A 20,512-nucleotide genomic window follows, 5' to 3' on the forward strand; every position below is an offset into this window, starting at 1 on the left:
GTTCTAATTTCTATTCCTCTGGCTTCTCCAGCTCAGTCTCACTTCCTCACTCCTTTCCTGCTTAACTTTGTTTCTCATTCTACACTGTCTCCTTATGGGAGCTCCTTGATGGCCATGGATTAAAATACCATCTTTGTGCTCAAAAAGACCACATGTATATATTTTCATATGATTCATTAGGAATCATTTTCAACATAAGCTTTGTCCTGATGTCCTCGCTCATCCAGTATGAAGCTCAGATGATTCTAAATTCACATGTATTTTTTTAAAGTACTCTCCATTTCTACATCTCTGTTGCCACTCTCAGTTGGTCTTATCCAACCTTTCTCATTTGAACTACTCCATAACCAAGCTGGCCTATGTACACAACACTCAGAATAATCTTTTAAAATGTAAATTGTACTCTCTTTTTCCATCTGTTTTAACAGTGAAAAATTGCCCCAAATCTTTTATTTTACCATCAAAGGACTCAGTGATCTGGTCACTGATTCCAGCATCATATTGTACTACTCACACCTTGTCCTCTAGGCTGGCCACACTGTCCTTCTTTCAGTTCCTAAAGGACCAATTCTTTTCTGCCTCATAGACTTTCTCATGGTATTCCCTCTACCTGGAATGCTTTTCCTCTCACTCTTGACTTTGCTAATCTTCCTCATACTTTATATCTTAGCTCAAATGTCACTTCTCTGGATAAGCCCTCTTTGAGTCCCAAATTTAAATTACATTTCTCCTGTTATTTTTTTTTCTTGTAGAATTTATCACAAATTATAGTATAAGTCAATTTATCTCTTTGTCTCTTAAACTAGTCTGTGAACTCCATGGGGGCAGACCCAAGGCATACTTTTTTCCACCTCATATCTAATCCCTTGTAACCATTTAATATATAAATAAATAAATGTATGAATAAATGTGTTTATCAACAAGTTACCTAACCTCTTTGTGTCTCACCTGTGAAGCTGATGTAAGAATTTCTTCCTTATCATTTTGTTTATTAACCTATAGAGCAAATCTTACTATATAGCATGAGTTTGTTTCAAAAAAGTATTGCTTTCTCTGTTCCATCTTCTGCCCCATCCAAGCCAGCAGCTGGACTTCCCACATAGTGGAAACTTTGATGTAACTAGATTTAATTTGTTTATTTTCCAGTCATTACCTGTGTAACTCTGGTAAAGTTATTTAACATCTTTGAGCCTGTTCTCTCATCCATAAAGCTGATATGATAATACCTATCTCCAAAAGATTGTGGTTAGGGTTATATTCAATGACATGTACAAAGCATCCAGTACGTAGACATTCCATAGATGTAAGTTCCCAGTTCCTAAATACCCAAGATACCATATATAGTGTAATTTCCCAAGATTTTCATCCAAATCCCCATCGATTTTTCACATTTAAGCTCAAATGTTATTTTAGAAGGCAAATAAACCTGAGAAGTGTGTCAAATCTCTTTCTTCAGAAGGCCCATGAAGCACCTGGGGAGCTTACTCAAAATGCAAATTCCAGGGCCCCCACTCACTGACATTTGAATCAAAAGACCTGGAGCGAACCCAGGAATCTGCATGTTGATAACCCAACAGGGTGAATCATGTTCCATTAACTTCATTCTGAAGACCAGTTTTATAATGCATCTAAGACTGGGACATAGAAATATTTTCAACCCTCCAAGTGTTCAAGTTTGCTAAAAGTGACAAATGAGCTGACGCTTCCTCAACGTGCACGTTTATTTCATTAAGAGTTGAGGGCTTATTCATGCTGCTTTATGAAATGAACTTAGCATTAAACTTAGGAGAAATAGACCAATTCCCTTCCCAAAGGCACCTCGCATCAGCCTATAAATAGGCCTTCTAAGTTGTACATGAATTTGAACCCCTATACCTGTACTTACTCTCTAGGAAGTCTACCTACCAATGAGAAGAGTGATATTATAGATTTATATGTTTCAGAAATAATACATTTCCTGAAAAAAAAATCTACTAGTTCTCATAAGACCGACATGTAAGCTTATATTTCATAAAGGATATACGTTAGAATAAGCATTACTACATAGTAATCATGGGATATAAAAATACCAAGAACAAGAAATGGAAGAGTGATGTAGATAAACATTTTATGTAACTTAAAAAAAAATTCGGGCTTCACTGGTGGCACAGTGGTTAAGAATCCGCCTGCCAATGCGGGGGACACAGGTTCGAGCCCTGGTCCGGGAAGATCCCACATGCTGTGGAGCAACTAAGCCTGTGCGCCACAATTACTGAGCCTGCGCTCTACAGCACGCGAGCCACAACTACTGAGCCCGTGAGCCGCAAGTACTGAAGCTCGCACGCCTAGAGCCCTTGCTCCACAACAAGAGAAGCCACTGCAATGAGAAGCCTGTGCACTTCAACGAAGAGTATCCTCCACTTGCCGCAACTACAGAAAAGCCCACGCACAAAAATGAAGACCCAACACAGTCAAAAAATAATAATAAAAAATTTTTTTAAAAATTCAAAAAAGTCACAAACATCTCTTTATAAATCTGTGCCAAACCACCACCTTATTCTTTTAATGATTGACATTAAACATTTTAAATATCAAAGACTTCATAGGTAAAAGTCATTTAGTTGTCTCTTTTTGAAACCAAAAATGAAAAAGAAAATTGAGTATCAAGTTACTATAAGCATAAAAACCTATTAAGACTATAAGAAATAACCCTCAGATGCCATATGCATGCAACAAGCATCCCAGAGTTGCTTTGGCTTTTTTATAAATATATGATTGATTTTTGCTTACTCCATAAAATATTTTTAAAAAGATGATTAAAGTGCATAAATGTATAATACTTACATTGATAAGTATAAATTTAGTCTGTAAGACATGAAAGATGAAATTTATATGTTTCCATCTTACTTTATAGGGATGTTTTTCTCCAGATAGGTGGAATAGTGTTCTGATTTTTGCATTTATAACTAAAATGACTCAAAGACATGTTGTCTTTGGTTCTTGAAGTGTCAGAAAAAATATTTTAACCTCTGGAAGCTGTCTTAGATTCTTGCTTCTTGATGCTGAAACTAAGGCAAATTTTCTCTCATGTAATTTAGAGAAACTGAAACGTAAGGCTGAAAAGAACCCTGGTCCTTGAAGGGCCTGCTCCTTTCCATGTCTGACTTTAGAAGTCTACCTGTCCTTTAGGATCCAATAGAAAGGATTCCTCCTATGAAATCAACCCAGTCAAAAGTATTTCTGAACACCTTTAACAAATTTTTTTTAACACAAATGCCAATGCATTGCCCTAAATATTCTAAATCGCCCTTGATCTATCACAGACCATATCAAATTGGTCACCAAACCTCAAATCTCAAAAAGATCTCATCTATCTATTCTCCACTTGCCATTCTCACTGGTGTGACCTTTGCGCCAACACTCTCTTATTGACCACCTGAAATAACGCACCCATCTCTTACACACCCCTAGGCTTTAGGTCTCGCGTGCTGTGTATTCTGTCTTAACACTGCAGTCATCTTAAACTATACTAAAATATAAAAATGGACACAACATCTAGTCTTCATGGTCCAGCCCATGCTGCATCCATCTTCTCATGTGCTCACATACACCAATCTACTTTCTCATCTCACAAAGCTCCTTGCCTCCCAGGATACCCACCCAAGGTATTCTGTTTATTTTTGCTTTTTTATGAATGACTTTGCATATTATATTTTCTCTCCCTCAAATGACAGTATTTATTTTATTTATCGTCAATCCTGCAACACCCTTGGGAAGTTCCAACGAATATTTCAAAAGAATATTCCAGCATAACGGATAGCAGGAACAAAGAACCTTAAAAAATGAACTTAGTATCTTCAGAGTTATTACAAAAAGGAGGCTAGTAAGGCTGAAGTAGAGTGAGCATGAAATGAGAAGAGGAGGGAAAGGGGCTGCAATAATATCTGAGATCTGAAGATATATAGTTTTGGAGATCATTATTTTATTTTACTATTCTGTAAAAAAAAACAAGAAGGAGTTGGAGGGTTTAAAACAGGAAAGTGATGTTATCTAACATAGATTTTTAAAATCACTTAAATTCTGTGTGGAGAATAGATTGTAAGAAACATAGGGAGTTGTCAGTGAGGAAAAGGGAGAAATCAACGAATATTTATAATTTATGCTCTTCATCAATATCACACTGCAGAAAGACATATGTAGACAGGAGTCAGTTAGTTATTCAGTGCAATGATATTAAGTGTCTACAATGAATGAGAGTCTGTGCTTGGGGGAAAGAGTGTTTAACTTGGAGTTGGAGAGGTATGATTCAACTCCTGGCTCCACTGCTTGCAAGCTATGTGACCCTCGGAAAATTATATAACCTCTGAAAGCCTGAGTGTCATCACCGACAAAATAGATGAAGATTCGATGAGGATTAAATGGACAGATTTAGCACGTTGCCGGGCACTTGATAATTATTTTGCTAATTTAGTGTAGTAGTAACTACACTAAATCAGTGGCAGTTGGACATTTTATCAGTTTTTAGGAATGCTTCAAGATGCAACAAACTCAATGAAATTACTGCTCCTCTCAACATACATTTAACATCCTTGGTTCTACAGAAAAGATCAAGAATCATGACTTGCTCTTCATTTTCATTTTCCTTGGGGACTTTTGTCGTTTTTTCACTATGACACATTAAAACAAAGGAAAGAAGTTCTTCTGTTTCATGCTGGTTGAGGGTAAATATCTGCAAATAGAATTGAATTTGATGTACCAAGTTTCCACATAAATTAGACTTCAATTTTTACCATGATATTCTTTCTAATATCATAGAATTGGAGCATGGAGAAAGAACTAATAATACACTGTAACTGCCACATATGTCATTTTATTACAATTTAATACAGCTCAGTAGTGAGACTTGTCCAGAAAATTTTATAAGTTTTCATATAAAACATAACTGGTAGTATTCCAGAAAATACATATTCCTCTTTTTGATAAAACTATACTTGAAATGAAAATAGTTTAGAAGCATAAACTTTACTGTAGGATGTTCATTTTGCATATTAGTAATTTACATGTAAAAAGAGTTGCTTATTCTAGAAGAAAAAATGATAGTCTTCTGTTAATTTTTGAAGAAAAATAATGTCTACAAATAAATGCCCAAATTTTAAGACCAAGAAACAATTTGGCCATTATGGAAGCTCTAGTTACAAGCTTTGTAAGAAATTAACTAAAAATGAAGAAAAGGGTGTTGTTCCCTTGGCCTATCTCTAACCCTACCCCATGCCATGTGCATGGAAACGGGCACCAGGCACACACATTTTGTGTTCTGAGAGGCATGTTTCCTTCCACCTGGGCTGTAGGTAGGAGCAGTGATGACCCGGGGTGGGGGACAAAGAAATTGTAAAGTGAAGCTAGAAGTGTTTGGATCCCTAAAGAAAATGAGTCTGTGAATATTTATGACCCTGAAGAGAAATGGGAAAGGAGAACATTCACTTCATTGATTATCCAGGAAAAATACAACTAGAAGAAGATATGACAGAAGTAATTTGTGGAATAGCTGAGAGAGATTTGAAGTGGCCAAATCCAGAAGAGGTGTAAGAGCACAGTGCATGGCCAGGAACAAAGGACTCAAAGATTGGAAGATTCATTGTCTCTCCCTGGTAACTCTGAGGTGAAAGGCATTCTGGGACTTCAAGAAACTGTGTGACCCAGTAGTACTGTATGTCACTGTAAGACTGTAAGACAGATTATTCATTATTCCCTGGCAAATTTTGTGTGAAGAGTGCTTACAAATGTAACACTCCCAATCAAGTTGTCCAATAGAATGTGCTTTTGTTGCACAAGTATTGTTTCTATCCTACCATATGCCAAAGCTCCTATAGGTAAGAGGCACCTCCGGTAGAAAAGAAACGTGACTATAATTTTTCTTTATTAGTTATCTATCTTATACATATTAGTGTATATATGTCAATCCCAATCTTCCAATTCATCCCACAAAATGTGACTATAATTGATGCACTTGAAGAAATATTTCTGGAAGAAATATTTCCCACCATGGACCCAATATTATCTGCTATCAGTTGTAAGGAACTTGAAGATTAAAATATATCTTCTCAGTATCTTTCATTCTTTTAATGAGTTTGAGAAATAATGAAAAAAATTCTTGGCTTTATATTCAAAAGCCCAGATTTAGGTTTACAACAGAAAAGATTCTGAAAGATACATGATCCAGTGGTTTGTGTGCTACCCCACACACTAAACTCAATATACCTGAATCTTTTTCAGATTATCTCTAGATTCTGTTCCATATTCTACAATTATTAGGACTTAATATATAGTCCAAGATCTGCAAATAGGTGCATCAATTTGGATTAGGCAGGTTTTGGGGGATGCAATCTTATTTTGGATAATAAAGGAAGACAACTATGGCTGACAAGAATTGAGGAATGATAGAAAATAGGTAATTATCCATGAATGTGACCTGTGTTTGGAGTGAAATAACTCAACATAATAGGGTTTCTTGATTAAAATGATGAATTCAAATATAAGTTTTGTTCTTAGTAGGTATATGGAATTACTAAATTTACTTAAATAATTTACTTTAAATTTACTTATCATCTCTGAATCTTTTAAGTAACATCTGGAGATGGAGGATTTACTGAGTTCTTTGATTGGTTTTAAATCCTCTGACATTAGGAAATACGTAAGTCTTATTCATCCCTATAGTTTCAATATCTACCAAAAACACCTGCCCAACATTCAGCACAGTTATAGAGTCCTTAAAATGGCCTATAACGTCTTAGATGACTTTCTCACTTTATTGCCTATTCTCTTCCTCCTTTACCATATGGGACTCTTCCTTTATCTCAAATACATCAAACTTGCCATTATCTCAGAGTATTTTACTTGCTGTTTCCTTCTCCTGAACTCCTTTCACCCAAATATCTAACTGACTCACTTCCTTACCTCCGTTAGACACTGCTCAAATGACATAATTATCACAAGGTCTTCTCTGGAAACTGTAAAAAAAGCACCTACCACATACTTTAACCTTCCTTACTCCCTATCCTTCTTACCCAGTTTTATTTTTTCATAGAGCTTTAAAATATATGGTATATTATATATTTCTAGTTCATTAATTCACTGTTTACCACTGGAATATAAGATGTCAAGGCAAAGTATTCGCTAATTGATTTTTATGTATTGTCACTAGTAAATGGAAAAGCCAGGATGTAAATATAAGCTTGATTGAAAAGCGTGTATCTGTGTGTGTGTTCTGAGGTAATACAGTTTCCCGTAATTTCCTAGAGTGAAACATTTCCACTGCTTTTGTGCATTTATATCATATTGTAGCTATTTAAGCTAAAATATCACCTCATATATCTACACAATACTTAGAACAGTATCAAGTAATAGTTTGTATTTAGTAGTATATATTGACCGAAAGAAATTAATAAATGATTTTCTTCTGGGCCTTTTGTACAGAAATAAATTACTATTATATTAGAATATTTCTACTTTATGATACTTCTGTGCCTTAAAATCCATTCTCTTAAAATTTCTTAAGTACTCAAGAATGATTCTTGAGAAAGAGAGACAGTGACAGAGAGAGCTCCAAATATCTTCAAAGGGCCTTTTGAGGCTTTAGCTGAATATTCATCACTGCATATGTGTGAAGGAACTACTGAAGCTGGTAAAAGAATGACTAGAAAAGATTTGAGAGACCAATCTCTGGATATCTCACACGGCTGAGAAGAGTTCCTGCTCCCATTAGCCATAGTGGAAAATCTCATGATTTGGGGGTACTGGGGAGAATACCCAGAAGGGTTTTGTTTCAATAGTGGGAAAAGTTAGGCTTGTATGAAATGTTATTCTGGCCCTGCTTAACAAAGCTTAAAATCAACATCTGAAATTAATAATTAAACTCTTCCTGCTAGGTGAATCCCAGAAAAAATGCTTAAGAGTTATTTATAAAAAATATCTTTACGCAATAAGGTAAAATTCACAATGTCTTGTCTCCAGTAAAAAATTACCAGGCATGCAAAAAGGCAAGAAAATGTGGCCCATATGAGGAGAAAAATCAATCAATCAAAATCAGCCCAGAAATGTTGCAGATAATAGAATTAATGGAAAAGAGCAATAAATCAGCTATTATACCTGGAATACATAAATGAACAGTTTATGTAGAGAGATGAAAATCAAACTTCAACTCCAGCAGATCTGTCGGACAAAAAATATGTAGTAGAAATTCCCTCAGGCAGAAGAAAATGACAACAGTTGAATATCTCTATCTACACAAATGATGAGCATCAGAAATGGTAACTACATGGGTAATATAAAAGATTTTTAAATTATGATTTACATCGATTTTAAAAATTTAATGTAGAACAAAAGAAATATAACATATGTAGAAGTGAAATGTATGACACGTATAACACAAAATCTAGAATGTGATAAATGGAAGTATAATTTTGAAGGTTGTCATACTAAAGGGGAAGAATATAACTTGAGTGTAGGCTGTGATAAGGTAAAGATGTGAACAGTAACACTGAAGCAACCACTGAGAGAGTTAATAATCCAACCAAGGAGATTAAATTAACTTATAAACAATACTCAATCCAAAATAAGGCAAGGAAAAAAAAGAAAATGAGAATTAAGAAAATTAAAAATAAATAGAAAACAAATAGCAAAGTATTATAATTAAACTTAGTCTTATTAATAATCACATTAAATGTAAATGGTCTAAACACACCACTACATAGAGCTTTTCAGAATGGATAAAAAAAATGAAGACCCCACTTCATACTGCCTACAAGAGATCTTGCTTTAAATATAAAGACACAACTAGCTTGAAAGTAAAAGAATGGGAAAACATGTTAACAGTAATCAAAAGAAATCTGGAGTGTATATATTAATATTAGACAAAATGTATTTGAAAATATGTGAGTCAGTTCATACAGAGAATACAACTTCTAAATAATTATGAATAAAACACATGAAACAAAAACTATAAAACTATAAAGAGAAATAGACATATCTATAATTTTAGTATAAAATTTCATACTCCTCTCACAATAATTGATAGAAAAAGTAGTCACAGAAATTGGTAAAGTTATAGGATATTTGAACAACGTTTCAACCATTTTAACCCACTTCATATTTACTGAATGCTCCACCCAGGAAAAAGTAGAATAAACATCTGTTAGAAGTGTACCACGTACCGTAAGCTAACACATATATATGGAATCTAAAAAAAAAACTGGTTCTGAAGAACCTAAGGGCAGGACAGGAGTAAAGACGCAGACATAGAGAATGGACTTGAGGACACGGGGAGGGGGAAGGGTGAGCTGGGACGAAGTGAGAGAGTGGCATGGACATATACACACTACCAAATGTAAAATAGACAGCTAGTGGGAAGCAGACGCAAAGCACAGGGAGATCAGCTCAGTGCTTTGTGTCCACTTAGAGAGGTGGGATAGGGAGGGTGGGAGGGAGATGCAAGAGGGAGGAGATATGGGGATATATATATATGTATAGCTGATTCACTTTGTTATACAGCAGAAACTAACGCACCATTGTAAAGCAATTATACTCCAATAAAGATGTTAAAAAAAAGAAGTGCACCAAGTAAGATCGTATTCTGTGCCATAAAAAGACTAAGTAAATATAAAGGCCTTCATGAAAAGCTCAAACGTATATCTACCGTATGACACAGCTATTACACTCAAGTATTTACTGAAGAGAAATGGAAATGTATTTCTGTACAAAGAATTGTACACAAATGCCCATAGCTATTCAGTTGTTAATAGCCTAAACTGGAAGCATCCTAAATGTCAACAACATGTAAATAGATAAATAAATTGCACTATATCTATAATACTTTTCAGCAATAAAAAGCAATGAATTCTTGACACACACAAAAACATAGATAAATCTCAGAATAATTATGCTGAGGGAAAGAAACCAAAGAGAGTACATATTGTGTGATTCCTATTATATAAAATTCTAGAAAATACAAACTAACTAATAGTAACAGAAAACAGATCAGTGGTTGCTTAGGGAAAAGAAATAAGGGCAGGAGGAATAAATTGCAACGAGGCCTGAGAAGCCTTTGGGTGTGATTAATATTTCATTTTCTTGATTGTGGAGTTAGTTTTATGGTTGTACATATACATCAAAATGTCAAACTATACACTCTAAATATGTGTAGTTTATTGCATGTCAGTTATAACTTCAATAGAGCTGTTCGAATAAAATAGCCATCTATATGACCTCCTGAAAAACATCATTGAGGTATTTGAAATTTACACACAAAAATCTAAAGAATACCAGGGTCAAAAGAAATGACCAACAAAATACAGGATCACTTATTTTCTAAAGTTGCCCCTTCATTAACTTATCCAGAAGAAACAAAAATAATGGAAGGATTTTATCATGATACTTATGAAATATTCCCTGGGAATAATTCAGGCTTACAGGAACATGCTTTCATGATTTAAACCTCTAGTGACGTTAAGTGCACAGCAGAAGTAATTCATTTAATGGTTCCTCAGTGACCTAAAAGAATGAACACACCTGTCAAGGTTTCTAACCAAGTCTTATGCCAGAAGAAGGAAACTAACTGACAAAAAAAAGCTTTTCCTTTTTAATTTTCATTAACCCTCACAAAATTACAAAGGCATATTAGTCTAATGCAGTTCCAGATTTACATAAATTACATGTAGATTAACAGTGCTTATTTTTTTTTTTTGCGAATTCCTGCATCAAATTACTTTTGTTCGGGAGTTGGATATAAATTTTGCATTTCTTATAAGTAATTAAACATAGGTTGTCTTTTCTTAGATTACTAATGTCCTTTGGATCTTTCATTTTAATAAGCTTGGTGACTTCTCCTTGTTTAGCTCTCATGTGCAAAATGCTGAATTCTCTAACGGAAAGATAATTAGAAGGAAAAAAAAATCCTGGTGGCACCAATAAGATTTCAAACAGGTTTAATAATGCCATTCTACCAATATTCAGCATATCTTTTGCTACTATATTTTAATATCTGTATCCTATACGTAAAGATGCCATAATTCAATAGAAAAACATGAGTAAACAGTGATTTAATGAATGTGGAACAAACGAATAAAAACATTCGACTAAAGTATAAATTTCATATTTATGGTTTAGTAGGGCAGAAATGGACTAGGTATTAAAAGAACTAAATTTTGAACCATGATTTACCCTTTATAAGTTATGTGACTGAGCAGTACAATATGCTATTGCCATTCTTCTCAATGTCACAATCATTGTTTTAAGATTATTTCGTAATATTCTGTTTCATGAATGTACCATGATTAACTTCACAACTTCCCTAATTTGGGACGTTTAAGTGATATCCAAGCATTACCTCCTCCACCCATAGAGTTACAAGTAGTAATATGGTAATTAGTTTTCATAGTGGTCTGTACACAGCAATATTCTCACTTCCATAACATTCGTATATCAAGATAGGCCACAAATCCCATTGATGTGAAAATGAGACTCATGGTCAGTCAGAAAACCAAAAGCTCCTCAAGATAGAAATTAAACAAAGCACATATGACCCAAAATGGTTCCACCTCTAATTCCCGATTCTTTCATCATCAGCCTCTCCAACACCATGCCTTTTGTTCCCTAATGGGCCATGATCTTTCGTGCTTCTGTGCCTTTGCACATGTGGCATCCCCTCTCCTAGAAACCACTTCCCTACTCCTCCACTCCACGTGGCAAAATATGACTTACTTTTCAAAGTTCAGCTGAAATGTACCTTTTTGATTACTCCCCAGTTCTCCAAATTGATTTAGTTACTTCTTCCTTTGTTTTCCTCAGTTTTTACCGCTCATATAATCCTATACGCTCAGTAAGATTTAGACCAGATTCTTTGAAACAACATATGTCCAGTTCTGAAGACTCACTAGTCTTGCAGCTGAATAAAAGTCAATGATTTTGGGACTTCCCTGGTGGTGCAGTGGTTAAGAATCCGCCTGCCAATGCAGGGGACATGGATTCGATCCATGGTCTGGGAAGATCCCCCATGTCATGGAGCAACTAAGCCCGTGCACCACAACTACTGAGCCTGTGCTCTAGAACCTGCAAGCCACAACTACTGAGCCTGTGCACCACAACTACTGAAGCCCGTGAGCCTAGAGCCAGTGCTCCGCAACAAGAGAAGCCACCGTGATGAGAAACCCACGCACCACAATGAAGAGTAGCCCCCTGTTGCTGCAACTAGAGAAAACCCGTGCAGCAACAAAGACACAACGCAGCCAAAAATAAATAAATAACTAAAATAAAATTTAAAAAGTCAATGACTTTAAATTTAATTGGTGTAATGGACTGAATGCTTATATCTCCCTCAAAATGTATCTGTTGAAATCCTAACCAAATGATGGTATTATGAGATGGGGCCTTTGGGAGGTGATTAAGTGGATCCTTCATGAATGAGATTAGTGCTCTTATAAAAGAGTCCCAGAGAGCCCTCTCCCCCCTTCTCCCATGTGAGAACACAGTGAGAAGATAGCCACCCATGATCCAGGAAGTGGACTGTCACCAGACACAAAATCTACCAAATCTGCTGCCTCCTTGATCTTGGACTTCCCAGCCTCCAGAACATGAAAAATAAATGTCTGTTGCTTAAGCCACCCAGTCTATGAAATTTTATTACAGCAGCCCAAACAGACGTATTGGTGACTGACACACAAAAAAAAGGAGAGGAAGACATGAGATAAGGAGGCAAAGAAAAGTTTATTATCCTACAGGGTGATTTGTCCTACAGGGTGGAGTAATTCACATTCCCTCCACACTAGTTCTTAGAATATTTTAATTTGTTTGTCAATGTAAAAATCTACTTTTTCAGAGTCTTAAAAAAAACCAAGTCAGAACTTTTTCTTCAGTGTCCACCAAATGAGCAAAAAAAAAAAAACCCCAGAAAACTATCCTCTAACATTGAAATCAACAGTGCAGAAACCTGGGGGTGAAAGTGAGGCTGAAGGTGGGGGACAGAGCAGGGGAGCAGAAACATGATTATAGACCACAGACAAGCTTGCCTTTTCCCATCTTCCAGGAGAATGTGAGTGTCAAGGACAAAGCCTATAATATTAGTAACTGGACTTCGGAGTATGGAGAGAGGAATAATGGGTATGATTATTAGGGCAAGCGATGACAGTCATTTCAATTAGCACAGGCACCAATAAAAACAAAATTGGAAATAAAAACAAGACAAAATCAACATGAAATTAACAAAAGTAGCCCCTCCCACTCTTACATGTCAAGAGTGTAACCTTACTGGTTTCTGAGCTGATAAACTGTCCTCAGAGTTGTATACTTTGCTTTACAAATAGCAATAAATAGGTCTGCAGTTTAACCCAAATCTTTAGTAAAACAAGTTTTACATTTATTTTTATAATAAGCTTATTATTTGTTTCTGTCTAGAGTACCTATTTAAGAACCAAATAGATTTAAGGTTCTTAACACCTAAATGTATAAGACCCAATCTGATGACTGCAACCATACCTCAGAAAAAGCCAATTGCCCCTAATTTGGTTCATAGTTATGGAAGACCTGAAAATTGATTAGGTGCAGTTATGGAAGCCTGAAGGAGTTTCCCAGGGGAAGCCATATATCTAGATAATTCCCAAGAAACTTGAGTTTCATAAGAAATTATTACTGAAGAGTTTTGGGATCTAATCGTATTTATTATATTAACAGAAAACACATAAGCTCTAATTGTAGGTCAGAAATTAAGATGCGAAACAAGGAAGTCTGCTTCTTCTTGGAGAATCTAACAGTACAGATCTTACAAAGTACAGAAAATCTCAAGTCTGAGATTTAAATTTCTATCTGTGTTCTAAAAAATACAGAGTCAAAGTCATATGCTGCTAGGAAAAAGTGGTCAAAATGTGAACCTTAGAAAAGGAGTATTGCATATTTATGGAGAATAAATTTTATACTGTAAATTATAAATAATGTACTATAAATTAATTTAATATGATAATGTTTTAAGTACTTTTATCTTTATTATGTATTACATAATACATTTTAATATAGGAAGATAATTTTTTATTTAAAGTTTGGCCATTCGTCAAGGATTAAAGGCTTTTTAAAAATCTGCCTTTTTGGTACATGTTTTTTTTTTTTTAAATCTCAAGATAATGTATCTGTAGGTCAAATATCTACAATTTTACATGGTTTAACCCCCAAATAATAATCTAATGAATATAACTGCAAACACAATAAAAATAATTTTAGAAAATATAAAAAGAAATTGTCCTCCAAGGAGGATAAAATGAGAATGTTGAGGCAGCTAAACTGAATAATTACAGAAAGCTAAAGGCCAAAATATGTTGCATATTGCATTAGTATTTATAATATATTCTAAAACTGAATTGTATAGCTGAGCCCATGGGTTGCATTTTAAAGAAAGAAAGAACCTGCTAAAAATCAAATTTTCAGTATTTCCTCTGCTTAGGGATTTAGTCACAAAACTGTCAATATCATCATTAAATCAGCATCAACAATATGAAACATTTGTATTTTACATATTATGTCATGTAGTGGTTCATAGTAAATCTCTCAGTGATAATGGATTCCAAAGTGTCAGATATGTTAAACATATTTTCCTCATATACTATAAAACTTACCTGCAAACGTAAGAAAATTATACCATGAATTGTGTTAAAAATTGGCTAACCAGTTGTTTTATAAATCAAGTCATTCATATTATGAGAAAATAGAAATTGAATTTCAAATAATAAAAAGTATATATTTGGGGGCTTTTGGTTACATACAGTTTACGAAGATCTTTTAACCATAAATACACACTTTGTCTTTCACCTTACATGTTTTAATTTGAGCTAGCCACAAAGGACCTCACTTAAAATGTCCTAGGAGGGATATTCTGTTTTATTTTCACTATATTAAAGTCTTTCAAAGTTTTTCTTTTGCCATGTCTACCAGAAGGAATTACATTACACTACAGGAAGCTACAGGAAGAAAGACAGGATGTGAGAGAGAGGGCAAAGTAGGAAGGAGACCTTCTGAAGTCAGGTTGCTTTCATAGGCAAAGAGTTCCTTCGTAGGAGTAAAAATGGTGAAATTATGTTGATATGTCACATTTATCTAGCACTCAATTTTCAAAATACTTTCTGTACTCTACCTTATGTGCAGAGAGGGTTAGATGTATAGTACGTTATCAAGTATCAAATGTCAACATGGCAAACGACAGACAAGGCACTGGACCAAGATACAAAACAAGCTAATAGGTAGATAAGTAGGTAGGTAAGTGATAGAGGAGATTTCTTCTAGAGCCTAAACTAGGACATAAAAATTGGTTTGCCTAGAGCATGAATTAATGCTATATGTTTTTATATACTATATGACTATATGCAGTCATACACAGTTAATTTTCTATATTTTAACACTTTATATTCACATGTAACAGTTATTTTCTACACCCAAAATTAGAGTAGTCTTGGCATTAATAATTAACCAAAGCTATCTAACACAAACACACAGCATAACCTAGTCTTCATAATTAAACATTAAATCCAAAAGATCTATTTATAGTTGATTATAAAAGATTTAAGTTTTCCATTTATAAAATTTATCACAAATATCTTAGAATATTAAAAAATTGTACCTTAGGGCTTCCCTGGTGGCACAGTGCTTGAGAGTCCGCCTGCCGATGCAGGGCATGCGGGTTTGTGCCCTGGACTGGGAGGATCCCACATGCCGCGGAGCGGCTGGGCCCATGAGCCATGGCCGCTGAGCCTGCGCTTCCGGAGCCTGTGCTCCGCAATGGGAGAGGCCACAGCAGTGAGAGGCCTGCATACTGCAAAAAAAAAAAAAAAAAAAAAAAAAAAAATTGTACCTTAAGAGACTAACTTTAAAAATAAAATTACAATTTTTACTGTCATAGATAAGAACAAGTAAAATACTCTTTCACTCAGGAACACAGCATTTGTTTCCCAAGTTTAAATAATAAGAATATTTCAATAATTTCCATTTCATAGATATAATTTTTTATTGTAACATTTCTGGGGAATTTGATCTGTCACAAATCTGAAAATATACACTAATTTGATAAATCAAGTTCTCGATATATTTTTCCATGATGCCCCACTGACCTTTAGAAAAGATATGTTATTTTCTTTCTAACATCTTATCTGATCTCGAGAAGAACATGAGTAAAACACAAAAAGGCTTTGCACTCTGAATCTCAAGGTGACATTTAAGACTGACATCCAGCTAGCAGAAGATCTCAAAATTTTTTCCTTGTCCCATGGGGATAAGCAAATCATTAATATGAGACGGTATCAGGCTAGTAAGTGCTTTAAATGTCAACAATAAAACTTTAAAATCAATGCAAACCCTGACAGGAAGCCAATATGAAAACTGGAGACAAAAGTGATGTATTTTGAACAGGTAAGTAGCCTCACACTGAATGAACTGAACCTTAGAGACTGATTTATCAAGAAATCGAAACATCAAGATGTTGAACCAGTCCAGGCTCAGTGATTATCACATTGCAGTAGTTTCAGTACCATTTACTCCTCTTTGCTCTACTCAAATGATGTGCTATAGAAGATAACTAGTTCTTAATAGATTTTAATCATTTTACACTGAAACCAATGACTAGACTCAAATTAATAGTAACACTAACCTTCATCCCAGCTTACCCTTCCCCCTCCCCGTGTCCTCAAGTCCATTCTCTACGTCTGCGTCTTTATTTCCGTCCTGCCCCTAGGTTCTTCAGAACCTTTTTTTTTTTTTAGATTCCATGTATATGTGTTAGCATACGGTATTTGTTTTTCTCTTTCTGACTTACCTCACTCTGTATGACAGAATCTAGGTCCATCCACCTCACTACAAATAACTCAATTTCGTTTCTTTTTATGGCTGAGTAATATTCCATTGTATATGTGTGCCACATCTTTATCCATCCATCTGTTGATGGACACTTAGGTTGCTTTCATGTCCTGGCTATTGTAAATAGAGCTGCAATGAACATTGTGGTACGTGGCTCCTTTTGAATTATGGTTTTCTCAGGGTATATGCCCAGTAGTGGGACTGCTGGGTCTAAGTGAGAGAGTGGCATGGACTTATATATACTACCAAATGTAAAATAGATAGCTAGTGGGAAGCAGCCTCATAGCACAGGGAGATGGGCTCGGTGCTTTGTGACCAACTAGAAGGGTGGGACAGGGAGGGTGGGAGGGAGACGCAAGATGGAGGAGATATGGGGATATATGCATATGTATAGCTGATTCACTTTGTTATAAAGCAGAAACTAACACACCATTGTAAAGCAATTATAGTCCAATAAAGATGTTAAAAAAAATAGTAACACTAACCTTTGCACAATATTTTATAGTTCACAGCATTCAAATAGAATTCTACATGATCAAGGAACAAGGAGATTCACAATTGAAAGAATATATTTACACACTTACTTTTGTGCTATTATTATGATAATGAACTTGAAATTGTTGAATACAAATGTTAAAAAGTGAGAGCTATGTGGTTCTAAAAGTTACTCCTGGTGTGCAAAATTTATAGAGAATTGTTCCAATTCCTTTTCAATATATTATTTTCCATTTCATACCTTATGTAATCATAATAATAGAATCAATAATATTAGTAACAATAATAGCTAACACTAACTGACCATTTATCGTGAGACATGCATTGACTGATTTAATCACCATTGTTACTACCCACATTTTACAGATGAGGAAACTGAGGCAGAGACAACGCGAAGTGACTAAGATTCCACAACCTGTAAATGTTAGAACTAGGATTCTGACTCCAGAAACTACTATATCACATTTGTCATATATACACACACTATTTTAATATATATGCTAAGGTATTCATATGTGTGTGTTAAACTTGAAAATCATGATATAATTGTCATATTGCAAATAGTAAAAAAAAAAAAAGCAAAGTGAGAAGTAAATACAGTCTGCAAAAAATACCACCCTTTTCTTAGTGAAAAAAATCTTTTGATGCCAGTGTTCATACACAAGTGACTAATGCATACATCATTCTATTGGGCTTTGCTTTATTGCTCTTTGCAGATATTGGTTTTTTATAAATTGAAGGTTTGTGGCAACGCTGCTTTGAGCAAGTCTGTAGGCAGCATTTTTTTTCTGACTTTGTGTCTCTGTGTCACATTTTGGTAATTCTTGCAATATTCCAAAATTTTTCATTACTGTTATATTCGCTATGATGATCTGTGATCAGTGATCTTTGATGTTACTACTGGAAAAAGAGTAGGACTTACTGAAGGCTCAAATGATGTAATAAAGTAGTTTTAAATTAAGGTATGTAGATTTTTTAGACATAATACTACTTAATAGACTACAATGTAATGTAAACATAAATTTATACCTACTGGGAAACCAAAAAGTATGTGACTCGCTTTATTGCAATGGTCTGCAACCAATCCTGCCATATCTCCAATGGATGTCTGTATTTCAAATGTCAGTGACTGGAAAAGTAGTTCTGTGGGCTTTTTTTCTTTTCTTAAAAGAACCCTACGGAGTGTGCTTGCATTTATTACATAGGATTGGGTAACTGCAAAACACACAAAACTCCTCCAGGTGTACTTACATAAGCCTTTGTTAAAAGTAAAGGATGTGGTACAACAGAAGAACGTGCAGGCAACTGTCCAGGGCTTCCAGCCCCAGGGTCCTTTCTCAGTCACATAGAATGTACTTTGTTTTTATATTGTAAACTGCCATGTTATGTACCAAGTACCTTGATTTCAAGAGAACTCAGGGAAAATTTACTCAGGGTAGAGCTCGGGTCTTTCATAACCTGCTACTCAGGTAAAAACAGCCAGGCTCTGTAACCAATTAAAACAGGTACAAAACATCAATATAAATGTTTCTACACAGTGTAGACAAGCGTGCCCCCGGCGCCTCCAGGAAGTTTGAACTTTTAACACCACATTACGTATCACTAATTAATACATCTCACCCTTACCTTGGCCAAGGATCAGTTGCAGATTTCCAGGCATCCACAGACATAAGTGTAAAACTTTCCTAGTCCAGTTGTAAGATAACAAGATCTAACACAGAGCTCACTGTTGAGTGAGGCAATTTATCGAGCAAGTGCTCAGAAAGTACCAGGGGCTCTCTGGACACTTAACTAAAACAATAACTTCTCTCTCTTTTGGTCCCATGTCCTGTTACAAATATACCACCCTCCTTTGGAAGGAGTGATGGCAAAATTAAGAAGTCGGTATTTACTACAGAACTAAGCGTGGGGGGAACGCCCACAGTCAAAAAAATGAATGATAAAGTGAAACCCATTAAAGAGAGGGGAAAAGTGAGAACATGGGAGAGAGCGCCCTACGCTGGGATTGGGAGATGCAACTTCAGTGCCCTTTTTCTTTGCTTCTTAGACAGATGCAGACACAAAATTAGATGATGGGATTATCAACAGGAAGAGACAAAGCATGAGACAACCCATCTGAGCAAGCTGGAAACTGAATATTCACTTATTGCTCAGAAACTGTAACATAAAATTCATGCTCTTCCAATGTGACTGGTGCCAATATAAATTACGTGACAGCTCAGAAGCATAATTTTTCCTAGATGTAGAAGAGGAGTTACAAGTCAGAATGTTGTTATGGTCACTTTTTCTCTGCACTGTATGTAATAAACATGTTGCATTCACCACAATCCCTACCTGAGGATGCTAACTATATGTTACATATTGACTCTACGTTATTTATTTATTGCTGATGTGGTAACCTTATTATGCATCTGATAAATATTATAACATTCCTTTTTATTTTAAAATAAATATTATAAAGTGAAATTCAAAGACAGCGAGGCTTTTTCCCCTATCGCGAGGGCTGGGTAGCTCTACAAGTGTTCAAGCCTATTGTTCAAGTAGGTGGAGGCTGATGGAGGTGGTAGAAACATGTAGGTGGTATGCATGGAGAAACTAAAATGGAGACACACGATCCTTTAAAAAGAGTGAAATGTGCAGTCAGACTATCATCTCTACTGTTACTTGTAATATGAATTATATCTTTTATAGTATATCTTCCAATGAACTTGTTATATATCTTAAAGGAAGCTGAAAGTGTTAATATCAAGAGTCATACTGACCAAAACAGCTATGATAAAAGCAGCAAACTGTCTTTACTGCTATAATATTTCCATATCCTCATTCATATCAAACGTGAACGTGAAACAGCAGGACATCAAATTACTTTTGCCTTCTTACAGCCACTCATGCGAAGTTTATGAAAAAGCTTGAATACTGATCATGCTACAGGGAGTGTGCAGAAATGAGTCTTCGAAAGTAGTGCTTATAATCAGTGAGCTACATCTTTTACTATCATCCGTTCATGCTGATATCTTCTTGGTAAGTAATTTTCTATTTCTGACTTTACTCTTTATAGCTGGGGTTGAGAGCCCTACAAAAGTAGTCAGTGGAGGTCCAAACAGTAGAAAGTAGAAGAATGGGTTGAAAATCATCCAGGAAATGCACACGAGGGATATAT

The 20,512-nt window shown here is 35.2% G+C and overlaps 1 long non-coding RNA gene across 1 annotated transcript in view; it reads right to left on the reverse strand.

Annotated features, from left to right (window-relative positions):
* LOC137202135 (uncharacterized) overlaps positions 1–20,512 on the reverse strand; it is a 145,755-nt gene that overhangs the window by 88,053 nt on the left and 37,190 nt on the right. The window contains exon 2 of the long non-coding RNA XR_010932465.1: positions 15,629–15,820. This is a non-coding gene — a long non-coding RNA (uncharacterized lncRNA). The remainder of the gene's footprint in view (positions 1–15,628; positions 15,821–20,512) is intronic.

The sequence above is a fragment of the Pseudorca crassidens genome, chromosome 11 (assembly GCF_039906515.1).
Source record: "Pseudorca crassidens isolate mPseCra1 chromosome 11, mPseCra1.hap1, whole genome shotgun sequence".
In the NCBI taxonomy this organism is placed as follows: domain Eukaryota; kingdom Metazoa; phylum Chordata; class Mammalia; order Artiodactyla; family Delphinidae; genus Pseudorca; species Pseudorca crassidens.